Source organism: Canis lupus, chromosome 19 (assembly GCF_003254725.2).
Source record: "Canis lupus dingo isolate Sandy chromosome 19, ASM325472v2, whole genome shotgun sequence".
NCBI classification, from domain to species: domain Eukaryota; kingdom Metazoa; phylum Chordata; class Mammalia; order Carnivora; family Canidae; genus Canis; species Canis lupus.
In genome coordinates, this window is record NC_064261.1 from 24,486,638 (window position 1) to 24,502,634 (window position 15,997).

Here is a 15,997-nt window from a genome sequence, read left to right on the forward strand (position 1 = left end):
GGTCAATGGATATAGTTATGGCTGCTTAGATCACTCAGCAGAAGCTGTGGGTAAAGCAGTTCCTCTCAGTGAGTGTGGTGGCATGGCTGGTGCAGGGTGGCTGACACTGGGTTTCATGTGAGATTGGGATAGTGGACACTTGTTTCTCTCCCAGTATCCCTTGGGATCAGAGGTCCCAGAGCTTCCAATGGCTCAAGTCATTCTATGCTGCTTCTTCTGCCTCAAAGGGGAATTTCTTCACTATCTAGTCCCCATTCTAGTACTTTTGTCCTAGCAATAGGAATCTGTTTCCACCTATCACTCTTCCCACCCTTCCACTCTCATGATTAAGCAGGCTGTCATCCTTCACATGGGCCACTCTACATGGTTCTGCTACCTACTGCACTTTCTGATCCTGGCATGCATCCCTTCAGCACTGCTCCATTCCTTGATCACCAGGAAAGCATATTTTTGTCTGCTCCTCATTAAAGCCCTTTTTAAGTCCAAAACTTCCTTATTTTTGTTCTCTAGTCTCGCCTTGTTCCCTCCAGTAGAGTATTTGTTACATTGAGTTACAATTATATTTTTTGTCTGTTTCCCCTACTAGGCAGGAGTTTAGCATGTAGTGAGAAGATTTTTGGAATTAAAAAAATCTTAGTTTCAGATTCTGAGTCTACCACTCATCAGCTATATATTTATGATGAGTGATTCAACATTTCTGAGTGTTAATTCCTAATCTGTAAAATGAAGAATAATGGCACCCACCTTATGGCTTATTGTGAATATTAAATGAAGTAACATATATTTAGTAAGTAGCATTGTGCCTTTGCTGAAGGCAGGGAAAATGTATAACTCATCTTTGATTCCTCATTGTCAGAGACTGTCATATGGAGACTTAATACTACTTGGTTGAATGTATGAATGTTTAATTAAAAGAATAAAGCTCAAGGGTGGACTAGCAGGCACTATGATAGGATATGACTTGAAGCTGGGAAATCTTTTATAGTTGACTAAGAATTGACGCATAAGGCATCTCATCTCTTGTTTTTTATTCTTTTATTAGGTCCTATATCACTGTGCCTTCTTTCTCTGATTCACAACATGGGATGAACTCTCATTCTGTCACAAAGAAGTTGGTGGTATTAGACTTACTTTCTGTTTTAGTTATCTTTTGCTGTATAACAATATTACCACAAACTTTTAAGCTTAAAACAACACCCACTTATTGTCTCATAGTTTTCATGGGTCAGGATTCTGGTGGGTCACACCATAGCTGGGATCTATGCAAAGCTACAGTCATGATGTCAGACATAGCTGGGGTCTCATCAGTTCCATTGCAGGCTATTGAGCTAAGGGCTCCAGTTTTGCAGTGCCTTTTGGCCAGAGATCACCCCAAGTTCCCTGCTACATGGCCTTCTCCAAAGACAGCTTTTAACGTGGCAGCTTACTTCTTCAAAGTCAGCAAAGGGAAGGGAGAAACTACAGTATAACGGGCACTACAGGGGCAGCCTGGGTGGCTCAGCGGTTTAGCACCACCTTCAGCCCAGGGTGTGATCCTGGAGACCCAGGATCGAGTCCCATGTCAGGCTCCCTGCATGGAGCCTGCTTCTCCCTCTGCCAGTGTCTCTACCTCTTTCTCTCTGTGTGTCTCTCATGAATAAATAAATAAAATCTTTAAAAAAAAATAACAGGCACTACAATTATATGTAACATGGTCACATACAGTAATTGTGTATGCATGATAGTGTAAATCCTGTAATCTTTAGCACATTTTATATGGACAGAAACAGGTCCTTCCCATACTAAAGAGAGGATAACACAAGCATGTGAACATCAAGAGGGAGAGATAACTGGGGGCCATTTTAGAATCTATTTGTCACACTATCTCACAGCAAACAACTATAAAAGGGAACAGAATATTTGGAACAGCACGAAACAGAGAGAAGCCCTGAATTGTGGGCCTAGAGAGAAGCACAAAAGATAAGCTCTGAATTTACCCTGGCTTTCAGCCTGGGGGCAATTTTCAAACTCTAGAAAAATAGAGCTCAAGTAGATAGTATAAGTCTAGTTGATCAGAGGGAACAGAGATTGGAATTTACAGCTGCTAGGTGGCTGCTATTTGAGAGGTAAGGCACCAGAGAGAGTACATTTCTCTGTAGAAGCCTCCAATCCCCTAAGAACTTGGCCAAATGCCATTTGCTCATATATAGAGAAAGACTGTGAGAAACCACTAACAGCTGCTAGGGTACTGTGGTAGATTGTATTTTGTAAAGGTCACAAATGATATCTCCTATCCCACATGCTCTTCTAAAATGTGACTTTGGCATACTCCCATCAAGAGATGGAGCCTGTTTCAATTCCTTTGAGACTGTATTCAGCATAGTCTGGATGGGCTGTGATTGTTTCAACTAGTTAAGCACAGGGAAATGATGTTATATGATTTATGAGGCCGGGCAATGAAAGACTAGTCAGCTTTTATTTGTTCACTAGAATTCTTGTGCCTGGAGCTCTGGTGTGTATATAAGCATTTTGGCTACCCCAAGGCATATGGAAAGATTACATCTATACAGGCACTTGGTCAGCAGTCCTGAACTACAGATTATCTGAGGCCAGGTACTAGACAGTTCAGGTGATTCCACCCTTTGACTTGTCAAGGTAGACTCATCACTTGAATCTTCCCAGCTGAGGCCTGAGAGATTGTACAGCAGATACAAGTTAATATTATGCTTGGATAAATTCCCACAGAATCAGAGAGCATAACAAAATGGTTTTTTAAGTTGCTAAATTTGGGGGATAATTTGTTAAATGGAAGTAGTAACTGGAACATGGGGCTTGAACTCACAACCCTGAGATCAAGAGTCACACGCTCTACTGACTGAGGTAGCCAAGTGGCCCTACTTTGTGACTTTTGATTGGTAAGTTCAATGCATTTACGTTGAGGGTGATTAGTGATATGCCATTTTATCTTTTGCTTTCTGATTATTTTGTATCTCTTTTTTTCTTTTTTTCTTCTCTTTCTATCTTGAAAGTTGTTGATTTTCTATGGTGATTTTTTGTGTTTTTTTTTTTTAACATTTTGTCTCCACTTTACATTTTTATTTTGTGATTATTATAACATTTGCATGAAATATCTTCTTTAAAAAATTTATTTATGAGAGACAGAGAGAGAAAGAGAGGCAGAGACACAGGCAGAGGGAGAAGCAGGCTCCATGCAGGGAGCCTGACATGGGACATGATCCCAGGTCTCCAGGATCAAGCCCTGGGCTGAAGGCAACACTAAACCGCTGAGCCACCCAGGCCACCCTATGAAATATCTTTAGATAAAATAATCCTTTTTCTGCCGATAGTAAACTTACCTTCATTTACCTACACACATTCCATATTTTATTCCTCCCTCTTACATTTTTGATGTCACAGATTATGTCTTTTTATTGCTGTGGATTTATTACCAAATTGTAGTAGCTATAGTTATTTTTTGATGCCCCTTTCCCTTAGCTTTTTGCTATAATTGTTTTAACACTTCATTCTAAAATATTTAATTTAAAAAATTGTATTTATCACCTTAAACAGAGTTTTGTGTATTTTTGTCTGTTCATTTCAGCTTGAAGAATTCTTTTCAACATTTCTTGTAAGGCAATTCTAGTGGTGTCAACATCCCCAGCTTTTGTTTGTCTAGGAAACCCTTTATATCTCCTTCATACCTGAAGGATAGCTTTGCTGGATAGAGTATTCTTGGCTGGCAATTTTTTAAATGATTTATTTATTGAGAGACATGAGAGACACACACACACAGAGGCAGAGACATAGGCAGAAGGAGAAGCAGGCTTCCTGTAGGGAGCCTGCTTTGGGACTCAATCCCAGGACCCTAGGATCATGTTCTGACCTGAAGGCAGATGCTCAACTGCTGAGCCACCCAGGCATCTCTTGGCTGGCAATTTTTATCTTTTAATAAATTGAATATGTTATTCCACTTTCTTCTGAAGTTTCTGATGAGAAATCTCTAGATGGCCTAATGGGATTGCTTTGTAGGTTACTTTCTTTTTATATGGGTTGCCTTTAAAATTCTTTAGCATTGACTTTTGACAACTTCATTATAAAGTGCTTTGGAGAGGTCTTTTTGCATTGAGGTAACAAGATGCTCTTTTAGTTTCGTGAACTTGTATATATAGTTGTTTCCCCAGGTTTAGGAAGTTATCAGCTATTGTTTCTTTAAATAAACTCTGACCCCATCTCTCTCCTTTCTCCTTCTGGCATATCCTTTATTTTTATGTTGGCATTTCTAATGGAGTCTGATAGCTCTTGTAGGGTTTCTTCACCTTAAAAAAAAAGAGCTTTGTTCTCCCTCCTCTTCCTCCTGAATCATTTATAAATTCCTGTCTTTCAGATAACTTATTCTGTCTTCCATCTGATCCTCTCTATTTTCAGTACTTTCCAATGTATTCTTTACATCATTTATTGATTTTTTTCAGCTCCAGAAGTTTTTTTTTTTAAGAAATTTAATCTTCTTGGTAAAGCACTCCTGTTTAATTTTATTCCTGAATTCATTGAATTTCTGTTCTGAGTTTTCCTGTAGCTTACTAATTGTCTTCATAACAGCTATTCTGAATTCTCTATCAGTTATGTTGTGATATTCTGTCTTTGGGTTCAGTTAGTGGGTAATTATAATTTTCTTTCTTTAAAGATTAAATGTACTTATTTATTTTAGAGAAAGAGAATGTGAGTGGTGGGAAGAGTAGAGGGGGAGGAAGAGGGAGGAGTGGAATGAATCTCAATCAGACTCCTTGCTGAGCCTGAAGCCCTATGTGAGGGCTCAATCTCAGGACCCCAAGATCACAACCTTTGCCTAAAATCAAGTTAGATGATTAACTGAGCCACCCAGGTATCCCTGGATAATTGTCATTTTCTTATAATGATACCATATTATCATGATTTTTATAGTTTTTGATGAAATCTACCTCTGCCATCACATGTGAAGTAGCAAATATCTTTCTTTATTGAGGTAAGTTTTTGCTTACTTTGGTTCTAGACAGTTCAACAAGTTGGTAATTAGAAGCCTTTCTCTTTTTTTCCAGTAGGTGGTGCTACAGAATAAGTTTTAGGTTTCTCCTCCTGGAGCTAACCTAGCCCTATATTTAAAAGAGATTAAAAGCAAAAAGAAAGAAAGAAAGAAAAAGAAAGAAAGAAAGAAAGAAAGAAAGAAAGAAAGAAAGAAAGAAAGAAAGAAAGAAGAAAAAAGAAAGAAAGAAGAAAGAAGAAAGAAAGAAAGAAAGAAAGAAAGAAAGAAAGAAAGAAACAAACAAACAAACGCTGGCAGCACCTTGGGGGGAAATGTGTGCTTAATAGGCACTTGGGGCTTTGGGTGTGCCCAAGGCCTAGTAAAAGGATCTTGGAGAGGTAGAGTCCCAGAGGTCCATAAAGGACCTCTTGCTGAACTCCAAGAACAGATAGCAGGAACTGTGTTCCTTCTGTTCTCTGTCATTTTTCTTCCTTTTCCTTTCCCTCAGTCATGGAGCTCTTTCCTCAGGAATCTGGGTGAGCTAAAGAGCAAGGGGATCCTCAAGCTATAGCCTGTGGAGCCAAGTAGATTCCCACACACCACTCCCACCCTTCATTCCTTTTCCAGAGGGGTAGTGATGCCACTGCTGCTGCTTGTGCCACCACTGTCAATGCTGCCACTTCTACAGCCCCATACCAGCTAAGTCCAATCCACCATCCTTCAGCTGCACAGATGGATGGATCTGTTCAGGGTCCTGGCTTGGTGTGCAGAGAAACCCTTGTTCAGTTATGGATGTCTGACTAGTGGTAAATCAAAGGGAGAAAACAAAGGGAAGGATTCACACTGCCATGATGCCATGATGCCTCTCCTCTATAATTTGTCTTTGAACTCCTGTAGAAAATAAAAAATGGAGGTACAAATGAAAATTACAATAATAAGGCAAGTTACTACTTAGTTTGCTTTATTTATTTCAACCTAAAGGACTCCCTTTGGTATTTCTTGAAGAGAAGGTCTAGTGATAATGACCTTTCTCAGCTTTTGTTTATTTAGGTATGCATTAATTTCTCCTTCATATTTGAAGAACAGTTTTAATGTATATAGAATTCTTGACTCATTGGGTTTATTTATTGGCTTTCCCCTCAGCTCTTTTAAATATATCATTCTATAGCCTTCTAGTCTCTAAGATTTGTAATGGAAAATTGACATAACATTGAGAATATTTGTATGTGAGGAGTCACTGTTCTCTTGCTGTTTGCAAAATTCTTTTTGTCTTTTGACACTTTGATTATAATATGTCTCAATGTGGGGGAACTTCAGATTAATCCTACTTTGAATTTGGTCAGCTTCTTAGATTTGTAGAATCATGTATTTTATCAGATTTGGGAAGTTTTTGGCTTTTAAGATAATCTCTATGTTCCTTTTCTTGCCCCCCCCTTTTTTTTCTCTTTCTGGGGTTCTCTTATTGCATATGTTGGTATTCCATAATTCCTTAATCTCTGCTCATTTTTTAAAAGAATTCTCTTTTCTGTCTGCTCCCTATTCTTGGTAATTTTAATTATCTATCTTTAAGTTTGTTGGTTCTTTATCTGCCTGCTCAAATCTGCTGTCCAAACCTCTAATGATTTTTAAATTTCAATTATTGCATTTTTCATCTCCAGAATTTCTGCTTGGTTTCTTCTTATAAGAAGTTGATATTCTGATTTGTTTATACATTGTTTTCCTGATTTCCTTTCATTCTTTGTGTTTTTGTTTAGCTCCTTGAGCAAATATACCAGTTGTTTTTAAAATTTTTGTGTTTCTTCCTTTCCTATCATATGCTCATTTTCTTCCCCCTCAATTGTCAAAGGCTGTAGTAGTCCATTTGTTTTGAGTCTTTTCCTAATTACCGTTGCAGACTATTCCTTTTTATATGTTTTCACTGAAATCTTGTTTCTTTAGCTTGGTTCATCTGATGTTTTGACAGAGATTTCTTGAATGCTATGAGGTTAAATAAGCAAACAAAAACATTAAAAAAAAAAAAGAGAGAGAGAGAAAACAATCACATATCTCAGTATTTGCAGATAGGCTCTCTGCTAAGGAGGATTTCACCACATAGATAGTCATGCTCTGAACCAAGAGATCAGCCTTAGGTGAAAGCTTTAAGTCTTCTCAAGTCTTTTCTGACTATGTGTCTTGTCTGATATGTGTCTATATACCCTGCTGTTTTTTTTGAATGTTCTAATTTTCTAAAGAGTCTCACCTTAGCTTTGTCACTTGGCCTTGGATGGTCTCCTGTCGGTCTCCATCTATAATCTTTTGCCCCAGGAATGTGCATGTGTAATTCTCTTCCAGCTTTTTTGAGCAATGCCCACTGCTTTTTCTACCAGCATTCTGAATTCTGAAGAACAGATGAGCAGCCCACATCAGTCTTTTAGGCATTCTGTAGTCTAGTTGGAACAAATAACAATAATTTATAAAATAATGTTTTCTCTACTTTCTCTGCTCTGAAGGGCAGGAGAAACTGGACTCTGCTAATGAAGACCAAGACCAGCCTCATATGAGAGAGGGAATAGTATAAAGTTGAATTAAAAAAATTACAAAATGTTTCGACCATTTTGAAAATGTGTTGTTGTTTTTTTTTTTTTAAATTGGGCATTTGCTTAGTTTCTCTAAACCTTTTACTGTTCTCTGTAGCTCAAATGATTGGTTTAGATAGTTTGATTCTTCTTTGCTTTCTTTTCATATTTCTGTGGAGTAATGAGAGCTTGGAGCTTCTGATGTTGTGCCCAAGATGGCAAATCCTAGAAACCACCAAGGAGCCGACACCGATGCAAACACACGAGGGTTGATTTACAAGCTCGAGCTTGGGTCCAAGTACACCCCACACAGCAGAGCAGGGACTTGGACCCCGAAGTGGGTTACAGCCAGTTTTTTTATAGGCTGGTCTAGGGGATTTTCAGAAGGGGTGGAGGAATTTCTCAAGTTCTGTTTACATTTGATATGGGATTTTCAAGGGCATTGAGCTCGGTTCTTATTCTAATAGGGGCTTCCTGCCCTAGGCTTGGGCTCTGCTCTTATTCTAATATGGGGCTTTCTAGGACGTCAAGCTTTAAGCTGTTTTCTTCCTGTAACTGAAGTAAGGTAAAGTTCAGCTCTTATTCTCAGGGGCCTGGGATGGCTGTACTTGTGCTAACACTAAACTTGAGGTGGAATGGCCTTGATTTTTCTCGGCCTCCACACTGAGTCTGCCTTTTTGCTGATGTTCCACCTCTGAACATATTTTAAAATCACTAAAACTCTGATTGAAAGACTGTTGAAATAAGAATTAACTGTATGCTTTTTAAGGAGACACACTCTACATATAATAAAATAGATATGTTTAAAGTAAAAAGATGAAAAAATATGTACCACATAGACATTAAGTCTAAGAAAGCTGGTATGGCTATATTAATATCAAAATAGATTTATGACAAGAATATTATCAAACTTAAGGTATGATATGATAAATGATAAAAGGGCTAGTTCTTTAAGATGACATAATAATCCTAAGCATATGGAAACAATAATATATCTTCAAAATTTATGAGGCAAAGATTGACAGAACTGAAAGAAGAAACATGCAAATCCACGGTCGTAATGGCAATCAGACATACTCCTCTCTAAATAACTGATAAAACAGACACTAGGCAGTAAGTGTATGAAGGTTTTTATATTTTATCCTACTTGCATGTTAAAAAGTAAGTTTTCCACAGTTTCCTGGTTGCTGAAGGCAAGAGACTCCTAGGTCAGAAATAGAGAACTTTATTACTCACAGTATCATAAACATTCTCAGCTCAGGTATGGATCAGTTCCCTTTGTTCCCCAATACCCACGAGGGTGCTGCAGTCTGTCCCAGGTGGATTTCACACATGTAGTAGGTCTGCCTCACAGCTGAGAAGCTTGAGCTTAGGAAACCCATTCCTTTAACACAGAGTGAGAGCAAACATGTGCAGCTTTTTCCCTAATGGGAGACATTATCTTTGTTATAGTGGACAACTAACTAACCTGCCATTTGCTTCAGATAGGTACACTATCTCTATCTTCAAAGGCTCTTTTCTATGCAAGCATCCTTGGAAAGATTAAAAAAGGCCATAAGTGTTTCTGCTCCTAAGACATACAGAGCATGAGTAATCCATGGAAAACTGTCTCCTGTCAATAAACATTCTGTTTAAGTACACACGAAACATTTACAAAAACAGATCATATGCTGGGCTATATAAAGTCTCAATAAAATCTAAAGGACTAAAATCATAGAGAGTTTTTTTTCTCTGAATACAATAGTATTAAAGCCAAAATAAAAAACAAAACACTGGGGATCCCTGGGTGGCTCAGCGGTTTAGCGCCTGCCTTTGGCCCAGGGCGCGATCCTGGAGTCCCGGGATTGAGTCCCACGTCAGGCTCCCAGCATGGAGCCTGCTTCTCCCTCCTCCTGTGTCTCTGCCTCTCTCTCTCTCTCTCTCTCTCTTCTATCATAAATAAATAAATCTTTAAAAAAATAAAAATTAAAAAAACTATTTATTAAAAAAACACTTAGAAAAATTACAAAACATTTGGAAATTAGGCAACATACATCTAAATAAATTATGAATCAAAGAAGAAATTACATGGAATTTAGATACTATTTTTTGGGCAGCCCCGGTGGTGCAGCGGTTTAGTGCTGCCTGCAGCCCAGGGTGTGATCCTGGAGACCCTGAATCAAGTCCCACATCAGGCTCTCTGCGTGGAGCCTGCTTCTCCCTCTGCCTGTATCTCTGCCTCTCTCTCTCTCTGTGTCTCTATGAATAAATAAATAAAATCTTTAAAAAAAAAAAAGGAATTAGATACTATTTTGAATTTAAAAAGTAAATACAATATATCAACTTTGGTGGCATTGTAAAGAACTATGTTTATTGTTCTAAGTGCATATATAAAAATGGAAGACAGTTTTAAACTCAATGATCTGAGCTTTCACTTCAAGAAGTTACAAAGCAGAAGAAATAATAAAACACAAAGTGGTTAGAAAAAGAAAATAAATTGAAGGGCAGAGAGACTAGAAAATAGGTAAACAATTGATATGATTAACAAGGCCAAAGTTGATTCTTTGACAAGATTAACCAAATTGATAAAAATCTGCCATAAAAAACAACTCCAGACTTAGATTGTTAAGTTTTTTAGTAACTAGATGGAAATGAGACGGCCAAGGCAAGCGAGGGTCCAAGAACAGATTTTATTGCAGGCACCCTCGGGCGAGGTTCCACGACTCACGGGGGAAAGAGCCAAGACAAGGTGGTAGGGGGTTTACATAACGTTGTAAGGCAGAACGGTTTCCTATTGGTTGGCTCATATGCAAAGGAAGGATTGCAATCTAACCAGTCAGAGTGACCCTCACTATGCAAAGGAAGGATTGCAATTCGACCAGTCAAAGGTGACTTCTTCTTCTGGGGTTTGAAGGGCATTGGGTTCGGTTGGGGAAGTCCAAAGGAGAGGTGTAAGGGTCTGCTCAAGCTGTCGTCCCAAGTGGAGGTGGTGACAGAAACCTCAGCCATTTTGGCGTATCCGCCATCTTGAGGAGTTTCCCTTCCCGCCTGGCCCCAACATAGATAAGGAAAGACTTTATTTGAAAAGATAATTGCAAGAAGGGAAAGGAAATATTGCAATAAGAAGAATGACCATGAAATCTGCAAGTGTCTCAGAGGTTAGACAGAGAGGACCTTTCTTTTAAAGGGGGAGTAAACAGGCTAAAAAGAACCTCAAGTGTACAAGTGAACAGGATGAAAAGTGCAGTGATCAGACAATAGTTCAGAGAATGTTTTACCTTGAGGTCTGTCCACTCTTGAGTAAGGCCATTAAGGAGAGGTTGTATGATGGCTCTGGGTGAGGGTGGTTAAAATGCAGGGGACTTGGGGAAGGAGAGTTTAACCGAAGTTTGATTAACAAGCAGTTTGTTCCAATTGATCAATGGAGGCAAGACTGCTTAGTCATCTTTTTTTATAATTTTTTTTTACTTTATTTATTTATTCATGAGCGACAGAGAGAGAGCAAGCAACAGAGAGAGAGACAGAGACGAGGGAGAAGCAGGCTCCATGCAGAGAGCCTGAAGTGGGACTCGATCCTGGGTCTCCAGGATCACGCCCTAGGCTGAAGACAGCGCTAAACTGCTGAGCCACCCAGGCTGCCCTGCTTAGTCATTTTTAAAGCAAAGAATGGAGACATGAAGGGTCTATGCTTGGCCTTGTTATAGGTAAACAATGGAGCATCTGTGAATTTTATCTGAGTCATATGGGCAAAAATGTTTCTTTGAAGTAAGCCATTTTCCAGAGCACAAAGGAGTTGGGAAAATTCTTAATAGTCACTGCTTTCCAGGAGCACAAAATCCAGGTCAAATTTTGCACCATCAATTTATTAAAAGGTTGATCAAGAAAAAATAGAGTAAAGGAATTTACAATATCAGGTATAAAGAAGAGACCATCACTACAGATCCTACAGATTCTTAGGGATTTTTTTTTCTTTGATGTGATTTTATTTTTTAAACATTTGGATGTATATCCTTTTATCTTTTAAAATGTTTTAATTGGAGTGTAATTAACATACAGTGTTATATTAGTTTCAGATGTACAATATAATGATTCAACAATTCTATGTTTTTCACTTATCACAGTAAGTGTACTCTTAGTCTCCTTTATTTCACCCATCACCCCATCCGTCTGGAAGCCGTCTGGAGTCTGGAAGCCGTCTGGAAGCCGTCTGGAAGCCCTCTGGAAGCCCTCTGGAAGCCACCAGATTGTTTTCAGTATTTAAGTGTTTGCTTTTTTGTTTGTCTCTTTTTTCCTTTATCTATTTGTTTTGTTTCTTAAATTCCACATATGAATGAAATCACCTGGGATGTTAACTGTTATTTTTAACAACTTCATGCTAGTAATTTAACATCAATTTAAAGTAAATTGATTTCTTGAAAGATAAAAATGTTTAAATTAGCATAACAAAAAATTTAAATCTGAATTGTATTGTAGATGTCAAAGAAATCAAAGTCACTATTTAAAACCTTTCCAGTTTTTAAAATTCCAGGTCCAGATGGTTTTATTGGTGAATTCGTCCCAACATTCTAGGCAGAAAAAAAAAAAAAACCAATTGTTCACCATTTTCCCCCCAAAGATACAAAAAAGGGAAACACTTCCCAGTTCCTTTTATGGTGTCAGCATAAGCTAAATGTCCGGCAAGGATATTATGAGAGAGAGACACAGAGAGAGAGACAGAACAGGGAAAGAAAAAGGAAGAAAGAAATTACGGAGTAATGGATAAAAATGCAAAAATCCCAACAAAATATGAGAAAATCAAATTGGCCAATATTTAAAAGAGATAATATAACCTGACCAACTGAGGTTTATTCCAGGAATATAAGGCTGGTTTAACATTTCTAACTTAATATATTTCACTACATTAATAAAACAAAGGAAATAAACTATATGATCTTTTTAAAAGATTTAGAAAAAGTTTATAAAAGTCAACACCTATTTATGATAAATCCTCTCAGGAAAGTATGAGTAGAAAGGAACTTTCTGAATTTGATACAGAGTGTCTATGACACATCTACAGTTAACATAATTCTTAATGGTGAAACACTGATTAAAAGTGTTTCCCCTAAAAAAAAAAAAAAAAAGAAAAGAAAAGAAAAGAAAAGAAGTGTTTCCCCTTAGGTTAGAAGCTATAAGGACATCTGGGTGGCTCAGTGGTTGAGTGTCTGCCTTTGGCTGAGGGCTTGATCCCAGAGTCTGGGGTTGGAGTCCCACATTGGGCTTCCTGCAGGGAGTCTGCTTCTCCCTCTGCCTATGTCTCTGCCTCTCTTTCTTTCTCTCTGTGTCTCTCATGAATAAATAAATAAAATCTTTAAAAAAAAGCTATAAGTTTAGAGTCTTAGAATTTTTAGAATTTAAAATTTAGAATTTTTGTTCAATATCATACTAGAGGTTATAGACCATGAAATAAAGTAAGAAATAAGCTACATACAAATTGCAAAGAGAAAATATAAAACTGCCTCAAATGACATGTCAAAAATATGTTGTTTCTTATATACTAGCAACAATCAACTGGAAAATGAAATGGAAAAATATCACTTATGATAGCATTAACAACAGCAGACACTTATGAAAAAATTTAGTAAAAGATATGCAAGATGTCTTCACTGAAAACATAAAACATTACTAAAAAAGTTGACCTAGACAGTTGTTATATGTTTTTTATGACTCAATATTATTAAGATGGTGATTCTTTGCAATAGGTCCGATGCAACCTCAATCAAAATCCCAATAAGTGTTTAAAATTGTAATTGACCAGCTGAATCTAAAATTTATATGAAGGACTTTGAATAGTTAAAAAAAATGATGAAGAACAAAGTTGGAGTTCTTAAACTATCTGAATTTTAGACTTACAAGGAAGCTAAAGAAATTAAGGCAATTTAGTCCTAACACTTAAGATCAATGCAATGGAATAGAGTCCAGAAATAGATCAACAAATATATCATAAACTGATATTCAGCAAAGTCACAAAAGCAATTCAATGAGGGCAAGGGAAGACTTTCAATAAACAGTGATGGGACAATTGAATATGCATGAGGAAAACTGAAATGAACTTAATCCCTTTCTCAAACCATACACAAAAATTAATCAAAACCTAAATGTGAAAGGTAAAGCTATAAAGCTTCTAGAAAAAAATTTAGAAAAGTATATTAGTAAACATGAGGAAAGCAAATGTTTTTTAAAACAGAACACAGAGGCACTAACAATAAAAAAAATTGGTAAATTGAATTTCATTAAAATTAATAATGTTAAAAGATACCATTAAGGAAGTGAAAAGGCAAGCCATAGACCCAGAGAAAATGTAATTCACATATTTGACAAAAGACTCATATATAATATGTGTAATAAATTCTTACAAATCAATAAGAAAAATATATAATCCAAATTTTAAAATGGGGAAAAATCTTCACCAGGCACTTCAGAAAAGAAGATATTAGAATGGCCAATAGATTATGAAAATGTGCTCATTCTTATTAGTCATAGGAAATATAGAACAAAACAACAACAAAAAATAAGCCCACAGTGAAATATTTTCACACATCTACTTTTCTGGCTAAAATAAAAGTGTAGAACAGCTGCAATTCTCACACAGCACTGAAGGGATATAAAATAGTTACAATCACCATTGTATCTAGGGTGGCAGAAATCAGAAGAGTAACCACCTGAGAAGGAGATGGAAGAATAGTGGTTGGAAAGGTCCCAGAGGGACTTCCTGTGGTGACGGAAGTGTTCTCTGTCTTAATCTGATGGTGCTCACATGAGTGTATGGATTTCTTAAAATTCATTGAGCTGAATACTTAAGATTTGTGTCTTTTGCTATATATCAATTACAATTCAATAAAGTATTAGTAGCATAAAAAAAGTCCCTCAGGGACAATCTCACTGGTTTATGCCCCTGATGATGATATGATGATCTTGGGGAAACCCGCATTGAGTGGCCCTTGGCAGGGAGGTCTTTTGCCAGTTTATGCAGGAAATTCAGGTGTGTTCTGAGGAAACCAACCCAGGAAGCAGCATCTTCTACCCCAAGTAAAGGAGCGCCTAATGGAGGGGAATCAAGAGCATTGTGAGTGCTGTTTGGCAGCCAGAAAACCCTCAGGGATCATTTTGAGCACAACCATCCCCAACACTGCAACATCTAATTTTAATCACCTAATTATTTTATTTTAAAAGATCCAGTTGCCACTAAAAAATCAAAATAAATGCCCAGCTTCCCCTCCTCCCAACAACAAAGCACTCTGCAATATAAGGATAAGCTTACCTTGCTAAATTGCTGAATCCATTCTATTAATCCTGCACTTTTCCAAAGCAGGAACACATGTACTGCCTCCTTAAATTGCATTTCTGTATACTAGAAACAAACTAACTGAAAAAGAAATAAAGAAAATAATCACATCTACTATAGCATCAAAAACAGTAAAATACTTAGGCATGAGTTTAACAAGAGGTGAAAGAGCTATATACCGAAGAGCTATAAGACATAGATAAAAGGAAATGAAGAAAGTACAAATAAATGGAAAAATATTCCATGTTCAAGGATTGGAAGAATTAATATTGTTAAAATGCCCACACTACCCAAAACAATCTTTGTTGGCAAAAAAATGCTATTCCCATGTAACAGACCCAGATACAGAGGTTTAGAGAGTGCTGTGCCAGCTAGGTAGGTGGTTGGCCCTACACATGTCTTTGCTTACAGACTAATCATAAAGATAAGGCTAAAACCTGTTGTAGTCTAAGTGCCTGACAATTAGCTTTTTTTTACTGTAATGTAAGTGTCTGACATTAAGCTTTTGGTTACTAAAGCAACCATGCCAAAGACATTCTTCATGAATAAATATATTGCCAGCTACACAACTTCATAAAGAGCTAGGCTGCCCCACAGATAAAGTTCTCTTTTTAATAAGCTCTGGTGACCCAGATAACTAATTCTGTGAGGCACCCTGCTTTTCCCTTCCCACACTCTAATTCCCACACTTTGTTTTAAATTCACCAATAAAAAGTGAACCCTAAATCCCTAGGCAACACTTTCAAACTCAACACACCTAGGCAACACATCCTCAAGTAAAGGCAGAACCCCAGGTCCATGTTTGATTCTCCCTCGCTCCCCTGTAACCTTGTTCTGTGGCCCTGTTTGTGTCCTCCAGGACCTATGAATAAAAAACCTTGTTTTTTCAAAGTTCCAGGACCTATGAATAAAAAACCTTGTTTTTTATTACCCTCCAGGACCTATGAATAAAAAACCTTGTTTTTTCAAAGTTCCCTGATCATTGTTGCTGAGGTACATTTTGAAATTATGAAGTGGGAGAACTCGATTTTTGCCTTATGGAATCGAAGAATGAATCTCACGGACAAAGGAGAGTGAGTAAAGCAATAGAAGTTTATTAAGCAAGGATACAGAAAAAGCTCCCAGGAGTGAGAAGGGCCCTGACAGCATTGCCCCGGGGTGGGGGGG